The following is an 18578-nucleotide window of genomic DNA, read 5'->3' as shown; positions in this document are numbered from 1 at the left end:
TGCAATGAAATAACCACAGACTCTGGAAAGTTTTAAGGCTTTATCTAAATTAAACGCATGTGAAACATTTCAAAGTACAGTACAGTCTCCGTTACTCAAAGGAAGGAAGATTCGATTAGTCAATTAAAACAATCAAATGTATCATACTTTGCAATGACGTTGCGTAGAGAGGAGAGGAGAGAGAGAGAAAAGTACATTTGCACATTCACGAAAATATAATTACCTAGGATGGTGTGAAAACCAACCCCCTGGTCAAGGAGCTGGGTAAGGTCCCCTGGGAAAGATCAGGCGACAAAGGCTTCAGGACAGGATTCAGGACAGGACAGGATAGATGACCTCTCTAACACCGACGCTGGCGTCGCACCCCTCTCTGACACACCCTTGCTCCTCAAGATTCTTCTGCGATCTTCTTCTAATTTAATTAAGTTTAAGTTGATAGTTCTGCAAATCGATTCTTCATCAGCATTCACTCGTTACTCTGACAGCATCCCGAGATCTGTAGCATTCAGCATCTCTCGCACTGGTTCACTCGGGCAGCATTCCAGTCTCATGCATGCTAACTAACTATGGCTACCTCAATTATACCTTCCTATGCTCACGTACCACCCATTAATGTTTCAAAATCATGTAATTTCTAACTCTGATAGGACAGGCAAGGGGGGATGATCATCACACCATGCTTATTTTCCAAATTTGTCTTTCACTTCATTGTTCAATGATCCCACCCCTTAATTTGTATTCATAATTCTTTATTCCCACCCGTATTCACATCTTATTAGAAAGAAAAGTATCAACTTTATGGGTTCCCATTCATTTCTCAGGACTTCGGGGCTGGTTCCCAGGGTATGTATCGTTTTCGTCCTTGGACTGTGTTCAAGAGTCACATCATTTCTTCTGGCTCCCTCATACCACGCATGTGGAGAGGCCACGTGGGTTATAGACCCCGGAATCTCACAAAAGGCCCAAATACGTACTAATAAGAAAGTAAAAAAGACATATTAATTTCTAAATAAAATGGTTTCACTGTATACCACCTATCTCTACTCTAATCCCATTTAAATAGAAATGCTTTCCCCGCGTTAGCATTAGTAAATCAGCTGGGTTTAGTTTCAGCAAAGCAGATGCTTAGCATGTGAGCTTTCATGCAGTCATTTTAAGAGGGTCTACGCAGGTGCAAGAAATTCCCTCCAAGCGACAGCTTGTCATACTTCGTAGATGCAGTTGACACATGCGCAATAAAGTTTCCCGTGTTAGCAGCCATTTTATATCTCACTCGAGTTACTTGTTAGTAAGACACTTGGGCAAGCTTCTTCTTTCTATTATATCGAGTGTGGTGTGTATTATTAATATACACAATTCACAGTTAATACAGGGTTATACGTTATATGAGGGTATTGCTTCCGAGCAAGTCTCCTTTCTACGAGTCCTTGCTCCATCAGGTCCTAGGCCACGCTCCCTTCTTAGGTTTTTTTAAAGAATCCCCAAACACAGGTACCACCCATGGCATACTTCATCATTGGATCATCACCCACCCCACCTGGTGTGAGTAGGTGGGCTCAACGGTATTTGTAAGCAGAACACTTATATAAAGGGAGCTCTAATTAAAATTGTCTTAAGGCTATTGTAATCTATTGTTTAATATAGGTAGCTATGGCAAGTTTAAAAACAGGTATACAAAATTACGTTATTAGAATAGGTTATGACCCAAACATCAGAGGTTGGCATGTCACATACCTGCTCATTGCCCCTCAGGGTCACCGGTCTTTCTTTAAGACCAGAATTTCTTATAATGTGGCACAGCTTATGGAAGACATGGAAACACTAGGTCTGCACCAACAGATTATTGGCCCCACTCACTAAGCAGGTAATTTGTTGGATTTACTGTCTACGAATAATGCGAAAGTCAAATGTGAGGCACCAATGCCTTTAACATGGACATATTATTATATAATCTCCTTTCAATTCCAATCTATTCAAGCTTCCAATATGATGGATAGCAAAGGAAGGGATAAGACAATAAGAAGGGCCTGGGACCTAGTCTTCCCTGACTCTTTTAGTGACTCGTTTCAACCTGCTCTTCCAGCAAGAATCTCTGATGCTAACTCTGCGTTAGGAGACTCCAACACTGCTCCAACTGAGTCTTTGGACAAAACTGCTTTTCTTATGAAGATGAACAAAACAAAATAGAGCCCCTCCGCTTGATTGAAAAAACTGGATGTAAAAACCTGGAGAGAAGGTGGCGTAACACTAAAAATACGCAGAACAAGGAACTCAATTAATTGGTCTGACTAGATAGCATTTAACCATCAAATCTACATGGAAGCGCTTTATTACTAACCTAATCAAACAGGCAGACAATTCACCTACAGTGCTCTTTAAAATCATTTACAACTTTACTAGCCCTCAGGCTTGCTTCTAGCCCTCCTCAGTGTCGCAGGAATTGTGTGATTCTCTTGCCACTTTTTTTCAGGAAACGACCTCTCAAATCTACCTAAACTTCAATACTCTAACCAATTAAGAAATGTGCGGCCTCAGCAGTGCTACCTAAATGGGAGCAGAAGGGGCACCTACACTGAACATGTTCAAACCCCTGTCTCTGGAAGAGGTCCGGAGATCCTTGGGCTTGGCGAAATGGAGCTCTCCCCTTGACATCTGCCCTCCAACAGTAATGGCTTCATTTTATTTTTTTTTTTTTATTTTTTTTTATTTGTTTCCTCATATACCGTTGTGGAATTCTTGAAGGGAGCTTAGGCAACTCAAACTGAAAAGGTCAATCCTACCCGGTCCTGATGTTAAGCGACCAAGTTCAGAAGGAGCCATGCCCGATCCCTCAAGTTGCCACTGCTTTCCCAATCCACTCCTTTTCACGCCGTAACTGGCTCCCTGCGTTACTGGGGAGATTTAGGAACCGACAGGGCCCAGGATAAATCATAGGAACACCAAATTACCTTTACCTGTCTTGCCATACCACCAGGGGCTTCCAAATTTTATCAAAACTTGTGGGATCACATGCCATATCTGACTTACTGGTAAAAATAACATGTTTAAGACATTTTGAAAAGGAAGGAGGTATTGGATCCTTCCAGGCTCTGCATATTTTGCGCCTGGCAAGGAGTATGATGTAAAAAATGAACCTTGTGTTGAGATCATCAGTATTATAAGCTACTCCTAGTCCGGAAAGAATAGTGCTAGTTGTTATTACCATTGGTATCTGGAGAACATCCCCCAGAAAGCCCTGTACTGAATCCCAATAATGTTTTATTTCTGGACAAACAGCCAGCATATGCACACCATCTGCAGCCAGGAGTCTACATCTTGGGCAATGATATTCTAGATTAGCGAATTTCATGAGTTTCTTTGGGGATATATATGCCCTATACATAGTGTACAAATGGTTCCGCTTTAATGTGGCCGGCTTCACCACAGCCTGCAAGATAGTAAATGAATCGATCCAAATATCCACCGAGTCTACACTCTCTGATACTAATATATTATTCCATAGCTTTTGTATCTCTGATTCAGAGATGTTCTCGGCTTCTAGCATAGCTGTGTACCAGTATGAAATTTGATTTTTCCACTTATTCTTCCTGTATACTAGATCAAATTTTGGACTAGGGTTATTGAGATTCCAGGGCTTAGTTAACCACCATCTGGACAGCTGATGATATTTAAACCTAGTAAGTGTACCCCCGGTAAGACCAGATATTGCCTCCCAGCTAAGAAGCTGCGAATCAACCTGGAGATCTCTCCAACACTCAATCCCCGCTGCCCTAAGAGGGCGAGATAGTAGGTCATCGAGGCAGGCCGGTGTTCCTGGAGATTCCCAGATTGGAGCCTGCACTGAGTAATAGGGAATATCAAGCTTCTGCCTCACAAAAACCCAATTTCTAATAGCTGTCCCCAAGATCTTTAGTCTTATTTTTTTTTTTTAATTTGGGTCTCCAAACTTAAAAAGAAAATGTGATTGGCCCTGTGGTACATCCCGTAGCAGCGCTTGAAATAATAAACCTAACGATGTTGCCTCTATCTCCCCCGCCAGGGGTCTAAAGTTTTTTAAATGGAAAGCATGGCAATACACCAATAGATCAGGGAAGGCTAAACCTCCTGTTTTTAAAGTTCTCCTGAGCTTCTTCCATGCTACCCTTGGCGATTTTGAATTCCAGATAAAGGAACCCAGTTTTCCTTGCAACTTTTTGATAGATGCAGTATTAAAAGATAAGGGGATGGAATTAAATAGGAAAGTAAGTTTAGGAAGGATGATCATCTTAATTAGATTGACCCTCCCAAAGATATTTAAGGGGAGTGATGACCATCTTTGCAGTAGAGCACAAACCTCCTTAGATACCTTATCCATGTTAGTTTTAGTGATGTCCTCCATTTTATGGGTCAAAAGGACCCCCAGGTACCTAATTTTTAACTTGGCTCCCACCGTACTAACCTCTTGGTTCCACTCCATGATTTCGGTTTTATCTTTATTAATGGAATAGCCAGAGACCACCCCGAATTCTTCAGCTACAGCTATCATTCTGGGCAAGGCGACCTCTGGGTTTGAAGTGAACATAAGAAGGTCATCTGCATATAATGCAAATTTTAATTCTAAATCAGAAATCCTAAAGGGTTTGAATGCTGAGTCAGATCTAAGTAAACAAACAAAGGGCTCAATATACAAATCAAACAATAAAGGTGACAGCGGACATCCCTGCCTGGTCCCACGAGCAATTGGTACCCAGTTGGTTAAAAGACCGTTGATTAATATCTTTGCCCGTGGGGAGCAGCAAAGAGACCTCATAGCAGTTATGAACTTGTTTGGAAAGCTTAAGGCATCCAGAACTCTGCATAAATATAGCCAATCTACCTGATCGAACGCCTTGGCGGCGTCCATTGCTGCCAGGGTCAAAGGAAGCCTCTTGCTGATGGCGACATCTATCGCTGCGATAACCTGAAATGTCAGTTCATTTAGTTGTCTATCTGGGATGAAGCTCCTTTGATCCTGATGGATGATTGTCTTTACCGTTTTGGCCAGTCTGGCTGCGAGCACACCGGCAAAAACCTTGTAGTCTGTATTTAACAGCGAGACTGGCCTATAGGATTCAATCTTTAGTGGATCCTTATTTGGTTTCAGGATTAAGGTTACAGTAGCCTCTGCCCATGAGTCGGGAGCATTCCCCCCCTCTGCAAAGATTTTATTGCACAGAGTTGTAAGGACAGGCACTATTTGGTCTATAATTATCCTATAAATTTCCACAGGGAGACCGTCGGGCCCAGCTGCCTTACCATTAGCCATTCTCATCAGCTGAGCTCTGACCTCACCTTCCTTTATGTCCGACGCAAGGAAGCTATAGTTCTCTTCAGCCAGACATGGAAGCTGTATCTTACTTAGCCAGTTTTCTAATAGCAGCGGGGATTGGTTTATTTTAGCAGTGTACAGCGTTTTAAAGAAAGATTCAGCCTCCTCCCTAATTTGCTCATCATCGCTTGTAACAATACCCGAGCTTCCCCGGGTTAGACTAGTGATCAAATTTCTATTTCTATCCATCCGAGATTTCCAGGCAAGAAGGCGACCACATTTCTCCCCATATGAAAAATTTTGAAGTTTGCTGGCGTCCCATCTACCTTTGAGGACCTTATCCAAGCCCGCTTGATAGTCTGCTCGCAGGCCATCTAGTTCCTTTTGCAGGAGAGGGTTCATGCTGGATTGATTGGCTGAGGCTACTTGGAGTTCCAGCTCTTTTGATTTGATTTTACGAAGCTCTTCTTCCTTCTTCTCTTTACTCATCCTGTTCCTCATGATTGACAAAGAGGTCAGCATACCACGCAAAAAAGCTTTAAATGTTTCCCAGACCACTTGTTGGGTGGCTGAGCCTGTGTTATTATTAAAGAAGTCCTCAGTCAAAATTATCAGTTCCATTTTTGTCCCATCCTCTAGTAGCATAGATCTATCTAGAGTCCATCTCCTTTGTATTTATTTTACTTTGAAAATAATGATTAACTCCACTGTTGAGTGGTCCGACAGGATAGCTGGGGCATATTCGGTAGTGTCAATGGCCGCAAGTAACACCTGATCAATAAGGAAAAAATCTATTCTGGAATGGTGGCCATGTCTACGGCTATAGAAAGAGAAGTCCCTCTTTGTGCTGTTTCTAACTCTCCAGACATCCATAAGGTTATAATCTTTAACTAAGTTTTTGAGCTCTCTCCGGGATTTCGCTGGGGGTGTAAATTTAACCCTCGATGTTCGATCCAGCTTGTCAACCAAAATCAAATTGAAATCGCCCCCTAAGATAACTGGCCCTGTGTAATCTAAAAGAGTTGTTCTAAGCTTCAGGAGTGCCCCTGGAAGATCTTGATTAGGGCCATAATATACAGCACATACAAAAGGAATACTCTGACATTGTAGAGACGCCACCAGCCACCTTCCTGACTGATCAGTATCATATTTCACAACCTTAATCCCTGCATTAGCTCTGATCAATATTGCTACCCCTCTAGTGCTACCATTCTGGTCTGAACATAGGACTTCTTGTATCCACCTAGCCCTTCCCAGTCTGGACTCACACTCCCTTCTCTCTAAATGGGTTTCTTCCAATAAACAAACCTGAGCCCCTGTCTTAAATAAATATTCCTTAACCCTTAAGAGTTTCCTCCTGTCTCTTAGGCCATTCACATTCCAGCTAATAAACTTAATTTTGTTATTCATATTAACCATTCCACCTACCACCACAAGCCCTGCTCCCTTCCATATCCAGTATATTCATTAATGTGTATATGAGAATTTTTTTCCCTTTTACCCCTGCCACCGTACAATCCACCCGCCCCCCCTGAGGAACCCCTCCCATACCTACTCTGGCGATCTTGTCGCCTGTGGGGGCTCCCATGGTCTGACCTAGATCCCTCCCGTCAGTTGCTTAAAAAAAAAAAAATTTTAAAACGGACTCCTATATATGAGCCGGGTACCTTATCATGTCTTCTCTCTCCCTTCCTTCCCTTTTCTTTTTTTTTTTCCTTTTCTCTTCCCACTTTCTCCCTTCTTTCTTTTTCTTCCTTCTTCCTTCCCATCCTCCCCGTGCAGTGTATATGAAAACAACAAGAAAAGCTATTATATATATATACATATATATATATGGTTTTTTTTCCCTTTTTAATCATTTTTTCCCTTTTTCCTTCTTTTCCTCTTCTTCCTTCCTTCCTATCCCTTTTCTGCTCTCTTCATTTTCCTTTCCCTCCCCTCTCTTATATATATTTTCTATTTTTTATATTTTGAGTACTCCTTATCCTCTGTTTCCCCTCTGTTCCCCCTCCTAAATGCTCCAAGTAGCCATCTGCTGCCCCGTCTCATCAAACTTCCTGCTTCTCTACATTTAGATCTTTTATTTTCGTTTAGTTTCCATTAGGGAGTTCTACTAAGGATTCTCTCTTATTAAAGTTATGAAGGAGTCAACTTCATGTGGGGATAGAAAGTTATGGGTCTTATTCTTCCAAACAACTTTTAGGAATGCAAGGAATTTCATTTGAACCTGGGCGCCCAGGCTCCTCAGGTCGGGCATTCTATTTCCCAGCTCCCACTGCCTTTGTGCTGTGGCCTTTCCTACATCTGACCTAATCAGTTATTTGATAGAGTCTATCTGGAGGGTTGTATCAGATAGTGCTCTACTCAGTATTAGCTCCTTTACTGTATAGGTGAGGAAATTCACCAGGATTTTCCTGGGTGCCTTCCTCTCCTTATGAAGCCTATAAGGGTCTCTGTGAGCTCTTTGAATTTCGGCCTCAAGGTCTATATCCGGCCTGTCTTTTAGTACCCCATCTCTAAGCAGGTTGCAAATAAATAATTTAACATCCCCTTTCTCTACTCCCTCAGGAATCTTTAGAAATTTGAGATTGTTCCTTCTCGAATGTATCTCGAGTCTCTCAATATCCATTTGGAGATTTTTGTTTTGCAGTCTGAGAGCCTCTAGGTCCCTCTCGTGTCGCTGGGAGGCCCCTGTAAGCAGGGACACATCTTCTTCCAATACGCCAGTTCGCTTAGACACTTCATCCAACTTAGCCTCCAAATTAGCACATTGTTCATGAATGCTTTTCTGATTTGCCTCAGAGATTGCAAATTTGGATAACAGATCCTCCCTCATATTTAGTAATAAGGACTCTAATTGAGAGAGCCTGGGACCAACCGAGGTACCCATAGTCGACTGCGGGGCTTCCCCATCTACTGGTGGAACCTCTTGTGTTTCTAAGTCACAATCTAAGACAGAATATCTGTTGTTTAGAGGTAAACCCCCTTGGGCCGTGGCAGCAACAGCAGGGGGTTGTGCAATAGAAATTGAGCCCCTCGATGGTTGGGCCGGGAGTTGTATCACATTCGGAACACCCTTTAATGTTGACTTTGATGTAGACTTAGATAAAGAAGATAGAGGAGGTGAGCTGCCGCCCTTAGAGTCCATGGCCTGCTCCAAAATTTTAAAATAGGATTTCAAGGAGGGGGTCGGTTTACCTCGGAGGGGCAAATTCTTAGGAAGCCTCTGTTTAGGCTCGCCAGCCCCCCCTTTTGAGCTTTTCACCTTCTTTTCCTTCTTCCGCCCCTTAGGTGTGGAAGCGACAGTCCCAGACCCTGTCCCTGTTTCAGACCAGGCGCCTACCGCCTGGAAACCCACCTTATGGAGCTCCGAGTTTGACCTGAGCTGATACCTGTTCCTGGCGCCCCCTGCTCTGAGAGCAGCTAGGGCTTTAGAAGCCAGGGGTTTGGATCCTGATTCCTTGCTGCTTTTCTCTGGTGAAGGAGTGAAATCCCCTAATGATTCAGGGTGAGCTGTAAGTAATGGGTTAGAAAATTGAGAGATGTCCGAGCTCATTCCCTTCCGTGACTCCGGTTGCAGGAAGGCAGGGGCTGGCTTCACGTACGGAGGTTCAATAGATAGTTCAATAGCCAGTTCGCCTAACTGCTGTCCGATATCAGAATAGCCGCCCCCCCCAATCTTAGTGGTCCTTAAAGAACATGCTCCAGAAAACTTGCGGAACCCGACCCTCGCTAGTACCAGCCTGACACCATGCCAGAACTTAGCGCGCCCAAAAAGCCAATTCTCGTGCTTCAATTCAAGCTCCTTTGCATGTACTTGTCCTCGCTGATTTGTTTGTATTTGTTTGTATTTGTAGCTCAGTTCTAACCTAGCAGTGCCGACACCCTCACGAGTACCACAACCCCCCAACACTCTCACCGCTGTTTCAGGGAGCTCGGCGGTTTCCAAAAACACCATCAGAGCTGAATATTCCCAGCGCCTCCCGTAGTCCTAGTGCAATAACATTCACTCCTTCACGCCGGTAGGGAGGCTGGGAGGCAGGCAGGCAGCGCAGGCGGGGCCAGCCGTAGCTTGCAGAACCGGAATTGAGCAGGTCCGTCGTGTGGGGAGGAAGATACGGGAAAAAAGGAAAGGAAAAACGCAAAAAGTTTAGAAAGACGATTGTGCGTTAAAGGGGGGCATAATCACCCGCTCACAGTGTAAGATGCCACTGTCGTCCGCATAAAATCCGCATTTCACCTCGGGAGATCACCGGTCAGATTGGAGCTCCCTGCGGACGGCATCAGCCCCCCGCCATGTTCCTCCTCGTAGATCAGAAGTCCCTCCTTCTGCAATGGCTTCATTTTCTAGTCATCTTGCTCCGCTATTCAATCTATGTTTAATCTAACTGTGGAAACAGGCACTATCCCCTCTGAATGGAAAGCTGCGCAAGTCATACCTATTCTTAAAAAAGCTAATTTGGATCCAGACACCTTATCTAAACACTGCCCCTTATCTTTGTTACCCTTTTGGGGAAAACTGGCAGAAGGCTTAATCAACAAACAATTAACAGCCTATCTCGACCAGAATCAAATTCTAGATCCATCGCAGTTTGGATTTAGACCTTGCCATAGCACGGAAACAGCCATTCTTTCCGTTACTGACTCTTTGAGACTCTCACTGGATGCAGGAACTCCTTCCATGCTCGTGCTTCTGAGTCTTTCTGCAGCCTTTGATATGGTCTCCCACTCAAGGCTGCTACAGAGACTGCATGAGCTGGCATTTAGGGGACAGATCTGAAATGGTTACATAATTTTCTGGAAGACAGATTCCCATTGATCACTCTTGGTCCCTGTACCTCTTGCAAGATGTGTACCAAAGGGTTTGTGTTTGATCCCCACCCTATTTAACATTTATATGGCAACCCTTGCTAAGATTATTGAGCATTTTAGCTTTGGAATAATATCTTATGATGATGATACTCAGATAATGTATACTTTTGATGAAGATCTGGCCACAACTAAAGATCAGTTTGCAAAGGGAATATTAGCCTTCTCCAGTCGTATGGCAGCTAACTGTCTACAGTTGAATGTGGATAAGTCCGAGATCATGCTCTTTGGCAAAGCCAATACTCTGTGGTCTGATGAGTGGTGGCCCCTCAATTGGTCTTAGTCCCAAACCCCAGACAGTCCGTGAAGAATCTTGCCATAAAAATTGATCAAGCATTCTCCATTAAAGAGCACATTTTGGTTACCACTGGATTGTGCTATCACAATATGCGCCTATTACGCACAATCTTTCACTATCTCCCTATTCCCACCAGAAGAACATTAGTCCAAGCCCTGGTAATGAGCCGGTTAGATTACGGAAAAGCTTTACTGGCTGCAGCAAATGGGACACTCATGGCCAAACTACAGATACTTCAAAACACAGTAGCCAGGCTTGTTCTCAATCTTTCACCTGGAACTCCATCGCCCCTGCGTTGAAATCTCTACATAGGCTGCTGGTAAGGAAGAGAAGCATTTTAAGATCTGCAGCCTCACCTATAATGCCTTATGGGCCAAAGTCCCCCGTTATCTCCCACAGAAAATCAAGCGGAATATACCCAACCGAAGTTTAGGATCTAAGGACAAAGCCTTGTTGAGTGTACCCCACATCTGCTTGGCTAGATGCGGTGGGAGAGCCTTTTCCTATCTGGCTCCTTTTTACTGGAACAGACTTCCTGTGCATATTTGTATCTGCACAAACTGCTGCCAATGTAGGAAACTGGTGAAATCATTCCTATTTTAAAATGATCTATTTTCTTGTTGATGCTTGTTTGCTACAGTAGCCAGTGCCGAGATGCCACAGGGTGAATCGTGCTTTATATTTAATGTAATTAACATAACATAACAAAGGGGCAAATGTATCAAAATCCCGTTTAGCGAATCCTAATTTGCGATATTTAGCGATTTGCAAATTGAGATTCGCTAAGCGGGATGTAAAAAATAAATCGCAAATAAATTGCGATTTCTTAAAAATCGCAAATTATTCTCAGACACCCGTTTTGCGATTTCTTAATTGCAAAATTCGCTAATTAAGAAATCGCAAAAACGGGACTCTGCAATCCAGGTGCAGTCTGATGACATCACAAACAGGAAACTGGAGTGATTTCCTGCACCTGCTCACCTGAGCCACACCCAGAGGCTGCTTGGGGAGTGAGAGGAGGCATCCAAGGAGAGTGCAACCAGCAATGGATTCCACCACAGAAAAGCAGGGCAAGGATGCTGAGAAAAGGAAGAGAAAGCATAAGTTCTCTGAAAAGGAGCAGGAGGTCCTCATTGAGGAGATGGTCTGCAGCCATGAGCTCCTCTTCGGCAAGAAGGCACTGCGTGTCCCAGAGGCCAGGAAGAGGAAAATATGGCTTGAAATACAGAACAAGGTGAATGCAGTGGGAGTCACCACACGTACCATTGAAGAGCTGCGCAAGCGGTGGAACGACATGCGCCAGAGGTCCAAGGAGAGGGTGGCAGCCAGACTGAAGGACGCTAATCAGACTGGAGGAGGACCATCCACTGCAGAGCAGCCAACCCCCCATGAGGAGCTCGTGGAGTCTACTCTCCTGCCTGAGAGCGTCGGTGGTGTGGCTGACATAGACAGCTCCGACCCTGCATCCAGCAGTCAAGGTAAGATGCATGCAAAATCAATCTGCACTCCTCCCCATCCCATGCACACTTCCCCAAATGCGCATAGTCAACTCCCAAAATGTCATTCCAGCCCAGGTCTTACAGCACACCCAGCAATGCATCATGGGACTCGTAGTACTGTGTCTGACAGTGTGACCATGAGACAAAGGAAATTAAATGCAACATGTGGGTTGGGGATAAGTGAATGATACAGTGTCAGAGGTTAGCCAAGAAAAACTGTTGGAACTTTATTGATTGCCACATGCAGACAATACCACAAACTCATGTAGTCCCCTTTACATCCACAGCACATTCCAGGGCCCAAGAAGACAGCGCAGAGGGTGAGGAGCCTGCACACCCAGCGGACTCCAGGGATGACACTGAGCAGCAGCCAATCCAGTGCAGGAAGCGCGCACATGTGCCCCCACTGCCTCCATTTGAGGACGAATTACCTGCCACAGGGGATGACACCGACAGGAGAGAGGGGAGTCAGGGTGTGAAACACATGCCCATCCATGAGACACAAAGGCCAAGGAGTACACCGCAGGACACATGCAGATCAATGCCCAGGAGCAGCACTGCGACTGAAGCTGTGGGATCCGTGTTCGCAGGCCTGGAACAGAGCATGCTGCAGGAACAGCGCCTGCAAAGCAAAGCACTGCGGTCAATTAATTGGCAGCTATGCCGCATACACAAGGACCACAAGAGCATGGGGGAGGGCTTTGTGGCCATGGCAGGGGCAATCCATGACCTGTGTGACACTTTGAGGCAAAACCAAGCCGCAAATGACAGGGCTGGCCGACGTGCCAATGCACGCCTACAAAATTACACCAAGGCCGTGAACCGCCTCTGCACCACCACCACCACCCTAACACGCAGAAGCGTAACTATGCAGGTTGAGATGGCACACTGCTGCCAGGATATTGCCCGTGGACTTGCGCAGGTGACCACTGCTGTGGAGCAGCTGCAGACGGCTAATGCTGGTGGCAGCGAACTCATGGCCTCTGCCGAGAGTGAGGACACCTCAAGTCGTAGCAGCATCACTCCCACCTTGCCAGGGGAAAGACGCCGCAGTGCCAGACAGGGTGCAGGCCATGGGGACACCATGGGGGGCACTCAGCCTGGACATCACCGAAGGAGGTGAACATGTGCGGTGACACTCACTGCAACACGGGTGCATTAACCCTAAACTGCTGTATGCACGATTACTTGTGCATTACCTGCACTGTGTGCACAACATGTGCTGGGGACAGCTATAATTTCTTCAATGTGAAGTGTGAATAAACACTTAACACATTATCAGGCTATTTTTGTCTTTTTTCATCATTACTCACCTAGAAGTAGTTTTGTGTGATCTCAGTCCGTCTCTGGCGTCCAGCAGCTGCACCGACTCCTGATGCTGGTCTGGCAGGGAGAGCAGGGCGCTCGTCATCCGATGTGTCTGTATCGGTCACATCAATTGTGGTGCCTTTCCTCATTGCCATGTTATGTAGCATTGCACAGCTTGCCACGATTTTACAGCAGGTCTCAGGGCTGTATTGCAGTGCGCCTCCGCTTTTATGCAGGCACCTGAATCGGCTCTTCAGGATTCCAAAGGTACGCTCAATGACGCAGCGTGTAGATCTGTGTGCCCTGTTGTAGCTCCTCTCACTTGCATTTGCAGGATCCAGATATGGGGTCAGGATGAAGTCTCGCACTGCATAGGCACTGTCACCTGCATGGACAAACACAATAGGTAAGTCAATGTCCCCCCCCTCAAGTGATGTAGTGGATGTATTGATGTGTGCCATGTATTTACCTAGCAGGTACCCCTCCCCAAACTCTCCATCACTCAGACGTCTGTGTATTCCGCTGTGTCTAAAGATGAAGGAGTCATGTGTACTGCCGGGGTATTTGGGTACGATGTCAGTGATTATATATTTTGCGTTGCACACAATCTGTATATTGAGGGAATGGTAGCATTTCCGATTTCTGTAGACATATTCAGTTGCTGATGGGGGTGTGATGGCCACATGGGTACCATCGATGCAGCCAATGACGTGGGGGAAATGTGCAATCTGGTAGAAGTCCAGTTTTGTTTGCTGCAATGCCTGTTGGGTGGAGGGGAAGTATATGTGATGTGGGAGCCTCTGTAGCATTGCATCTAGGAAGGCATGTAAGAAGCGCGAAAGTGCACTCTGTGACACCCCACCGACCTCCGCTATTACCCGTTGAAAACTCCCTGACGCCAGGAGGTGCAGGGAGCACAAGACCTGCACATGTGTGGGAATTGTTTGTGTCCTGCGTGTAGGGTGTTTCAAGTAGGGTTTCAGCTCCTCAGTCAGGTCCATAATGGTATGTGGGTGCAGTCTGTACTTGTCATAGATGTCCTCTTCAGTCTGCTGGAACAGAGTGATGCGCAGCCTGAATATACGCTCCTGTCTCATTCTCCTCTGTGCAAGAGCCCGAATACGCAGCCTCCTGGCTATCACGAACATTCCTGCCATTGTGGGTGGGTCCATTGCATTGTGGGGTGGTTTAAGTACCTTGCACCAGTTTACCACCTGCATGCAATTGGTGTTAATAGCGATTTCAAAATTTGCGAATTTCTCGAATTTGCAAATTGCGATTTTTTTATACATGTGTCAGTGATTTCTTAATTTGCGATTTTTCTTTAGCGAATTTCGCCGTGTTAAGAAATCGCAAGGAAAATCACAGATTTCTTGTTTCGCACACTATGAAATCGCTAATTTAGCGATTTCTTATTTTTCTCTACAGATGTGTGTCATACATATGGATTAGCGAAAAATCAGTCGCAAACGCTGTTTTTTGCGAATCGCAGCGTTTGCGACTAATTTTTCCTTTCATACATATGGGCCTTAGTCCCTATTCTCAGTGGTTTGTTTTACCAATCTACAATATAATATTGCGGTGCGAAATTATCACACTCAGAAACATGCATATATGTACAAATCGCAAAGTGGAAATTTCCCTATGTTTACGAGATACGAGGCTCAGAGGGCACAAAATCGGTATCGTGCAGGACATGAACTCTTGACCAAAGTGTGACTACAGAGTCCGTCCTCCCGAGATCTTGTGGAGCCATAAATCAAACTTGGGCAGTACAAACAGGGAAATTCCCACTTTATGGTTTGTACATATATGCATGCTTCTGAGTGTTTTAACCTTGTCCAGTGCTCTCACAATAAACAATAGATTAGAGAAACCAGCAGGCAATTTTAACAAGCGATCCCTTTATAGTAAGTGCTCCACTCACAACCCGTTTTTTACAAAATCTAAGAGATTCTATGGTCCCACTATCTACCACCCACTGCTTTCAAGGGGTACAAAAGAGAGGATAACCCTCACACTTTGATAGGATTTGTTATTTTTACTCACCAAGTTCTGTATTCTTTTTTTCCCTTCATTTGCAATGAATTAACAATGAACAGCTTAGGGCCTGATTATGGTTTGGAGGTCTCCAGAAGACCGCTGTGCCAGTGGTCTTCCGCCTGCTGTATTAAGATGCATTCAGCCTGAACTGTCGATCCCGTTGAGGGCGTGGTTCCCGTTTGGGCCACGGCAGTCTGTAATGTGATGTGTACACCAATGCCGCCAGAGTCACGGCTTCCCACCGAGCCGATTACGAAAACACAATTGTATTGGCTGTCCCCTAGTGGTGGTTCGTCAGCAGTGGTAGACTGCTGCGGTACGCTCTCTGTAAAGCACCACAACAGTGCCCATTGGATGGATTCAAAAACTACACAGCTGATGACCACTGGCCAAGTGGACACACCTGCAAATCACACTATACAACCCACCTCATCCTAGACAATTATCCTTTGCCTCTATACTGCAGCACATCAAGACAAAACAGGACATTTTGTCACCTAAGGCGTCGTTTTTTCCCTCTATCCCATTTAACACCTCCACACACTTTTTTCAAAAAATTCACAAATATCCATTAGTGTTTTTTGTTAGTCATTTTCACCCACTTTAATTTCTAGTTATGTTACGCACAATAAATCAACACTGTTCAGAGGCTGATTTGTTAGTCATGGCGGATGAAATCATAAGAGTAGAGCCACATTTGTTTGGAGCCCAAGTTGAACGTACTACTCTCAGTAGGAAAAGGGAAATGTGGACAAGGATAGTCGACAAAGTGAATGCTGTAGGTGCCGCCCTGCACACACAGCTGGAAATTAGGAGATGGCACGACTTGAGGGCGAAGGTCCGTTCCCTAGCCTCAGAGCATCACCTGGAGGCCCAGACCAGCGGGGAATAATATTTACTTTGTTTCTCCACCTTGATAGTTATTTTGTGTTTGCATACATTCGTTTTGTTCTATGTAATATTTGTTGAGTAAACCACTGCTTCCCCACCGCTTATGATACTGAACAGAATAGCCCATTGTTTTAAATCGCATTTTCCATTAAACACATTGGAGTTTCTCTAACAGTCTTCATTGAGTGATGTTTTGCACAAAACATGGCTCCTGCCAATTACTTCAGTGTTCGGGCCACTAAGCATACAGCGTTTAGGTTTACCGGTATCCCCTGACCTGTCATTTAATATTGATGTTTCCTAATCTATAAACGCACAATGCTACGTATCAAAGGCCTCATTTATGAAAAGTGACGCATCGCTGTGAAAACAGCAATGCATCACTTTTCATTGCGCCCACCTTGCGGCATGCTATATTTACAGTATGTCACATCATGTCGCAAGGAGTTACAGATACGTCAGTATTTCTGACGTATCTGTAGGTGCAAAAACGACTCATTGCTGGAGTGTGTCACAAAAGTGACACAACTCTAGCAATGGATCATTACACATGGGCAAGCCCCATGTGAAATGTGCCTGCGTCAGTCTTACGCCTGCCATTAGGCAGGCGTAAGATATTGACGCATTCGCATCCTAGAAGTGACACAGTGAAATCTCATAGAATTCACTGCGTCACTTCTACGAGGCTTACTTGCGTCAGAACGCCCACCCTGCATACATTATACCTGGCGCAGGTATAATGTGGAGCAGAGGTTTACAAAGTGACGCATCTACCTAGATGCGTCACTTTGTAAATATGATACAATATGGCGCATTTTTTACCCTGCTGGTGCGTCATTAAAAGTGAGGCACTGGCGGCGCAAAAGTGACGCAAGGGCTCATAAATGAGCCCCCAAGGGGCAGATTTACAAGCCCCTTGCGCCTCATTTACGCCGCCGTTGCGTCACTTTTATGGCGCAGCGGCGGCACAAATCCTGCGCCATGGTGCGGGGTTCTTACAAAGTGACGCATTTGGGAGATGCATCATGTTGTAAAGCCCTGCGCCACATGTAGGCGTTCCTGCGCAGGGGGGGGCGTTCCGGCGCAGGAACGCCTCCTACAAGTGGCTGAGTGAAATCTACAAGATTTCACTCAGTCACATTTAGGCCCATGCTGCGTCAAAACCCTGCACCTGTCTGAAGCAGGCGTAAAGATTAACGCAGCATTAAAAAGATAGGGCCCCCCAGAGCATTGCTGGAGCTGCGTCGCGCTTGCGACGCAACTCCAGCAATGCGCCACTTTTACGGCACAGATGTGTCACGCATCTGTGCCGTTTTTGCCCCATGGTGCGCCGCATTGTAAATGCGGCGCATCCATGGTGGCGGAGCCGTGACGCACAATAACTGGCGCATCCCTGTTGATATGCAGGGATGCGCCAGTTATTGTTAATATGCCCCCAAGTGTTTTAACCTTTGCTGCTGTTTCTGTTGTGCCTTGAGAATTTTGTATTCTCAATTAAAGTTTGTAAGTTTCAGTTTCATCCTAAATTGAGTTTAAGGGGATTTCTTCATCCATTTGTAATACTGTATGTAGACGGTCCATGTGAATCTGTGCTTCCTAAAATATAATATTTACAGTTCACCTATGTTTTCATCAGTGGCAGCTTTGAATGTTCTTCTTGACGCACTGGAGGAGCCGTGCTTATTATTTTTTTTTCTTTTTTGGCAACTGCTCAATTAAAAGTGACAGCCCTTCACGAGCCCTCGGTGAAGTCGTTTGCAGCAAATGGAGTCCTGTCATTTTCCCGCGCTTTACAATACGCCTGCTCTCTAAAGGACAGCTGGCTGTCCCCTGCCGCCTGCTTCTTTCTCCTCGACGAGACGGGGAGACGTCGTTTCATTCACAAAGCTGCGAATTTTCAGCTTGTGCCGGCCAGGCTGCATAAAGATTCCAGTTTGAAAAAAATAAAAAAAATACTTTTATGTTTTGCAGACCGCTTCAGAATTTGTCAAAAAAAGATATTTAACGAGAAGCCATGTTTTCAGCTCGGAAGAAATATCATGAAGTGGTATTGTAAAAAAAAAATAAAAGACGAGGGTTCTTTTTTAAAGTCATCCTAATTAGAAAAGGTTAAATTTGAAGTGTGTTACTATTCTGCTGTACAAAAACATCTTGTGCCTCGCAAAGAAATGTTAAAGCAGAAACCTAGCACACTTACGCATATTTTTCAACAGACGGTGACAATCAGAAGTGTCCCTGTTACCAACCGCTGGCAGTCTCCAGCCATGTCCAGAACTGGGATTACAAGGACCGGCACGCGGAGCAATGAAGGTCACTGGGAAATCATCAGGACATTCCTCACTTGCCTTCCTCCTCTCAGTCCTTACAGCAGGAGGATGTGCTG

This window comes from Triturus cristatus, chromosome 6 (assembly GCF_964204655.1).
Source record: "Triturus cristatus chromosome 6, aTriCri1.1, whole genome shotgun sequence".
Lineage (NCBI taxonomy): Eukaryota > Metazoa > Chordata > Amphibia > Caudata > Salamandridae > Triturus > Triturus cristatus.
This window is presented reverse-complemented; position numbering follows the sequence as displayed.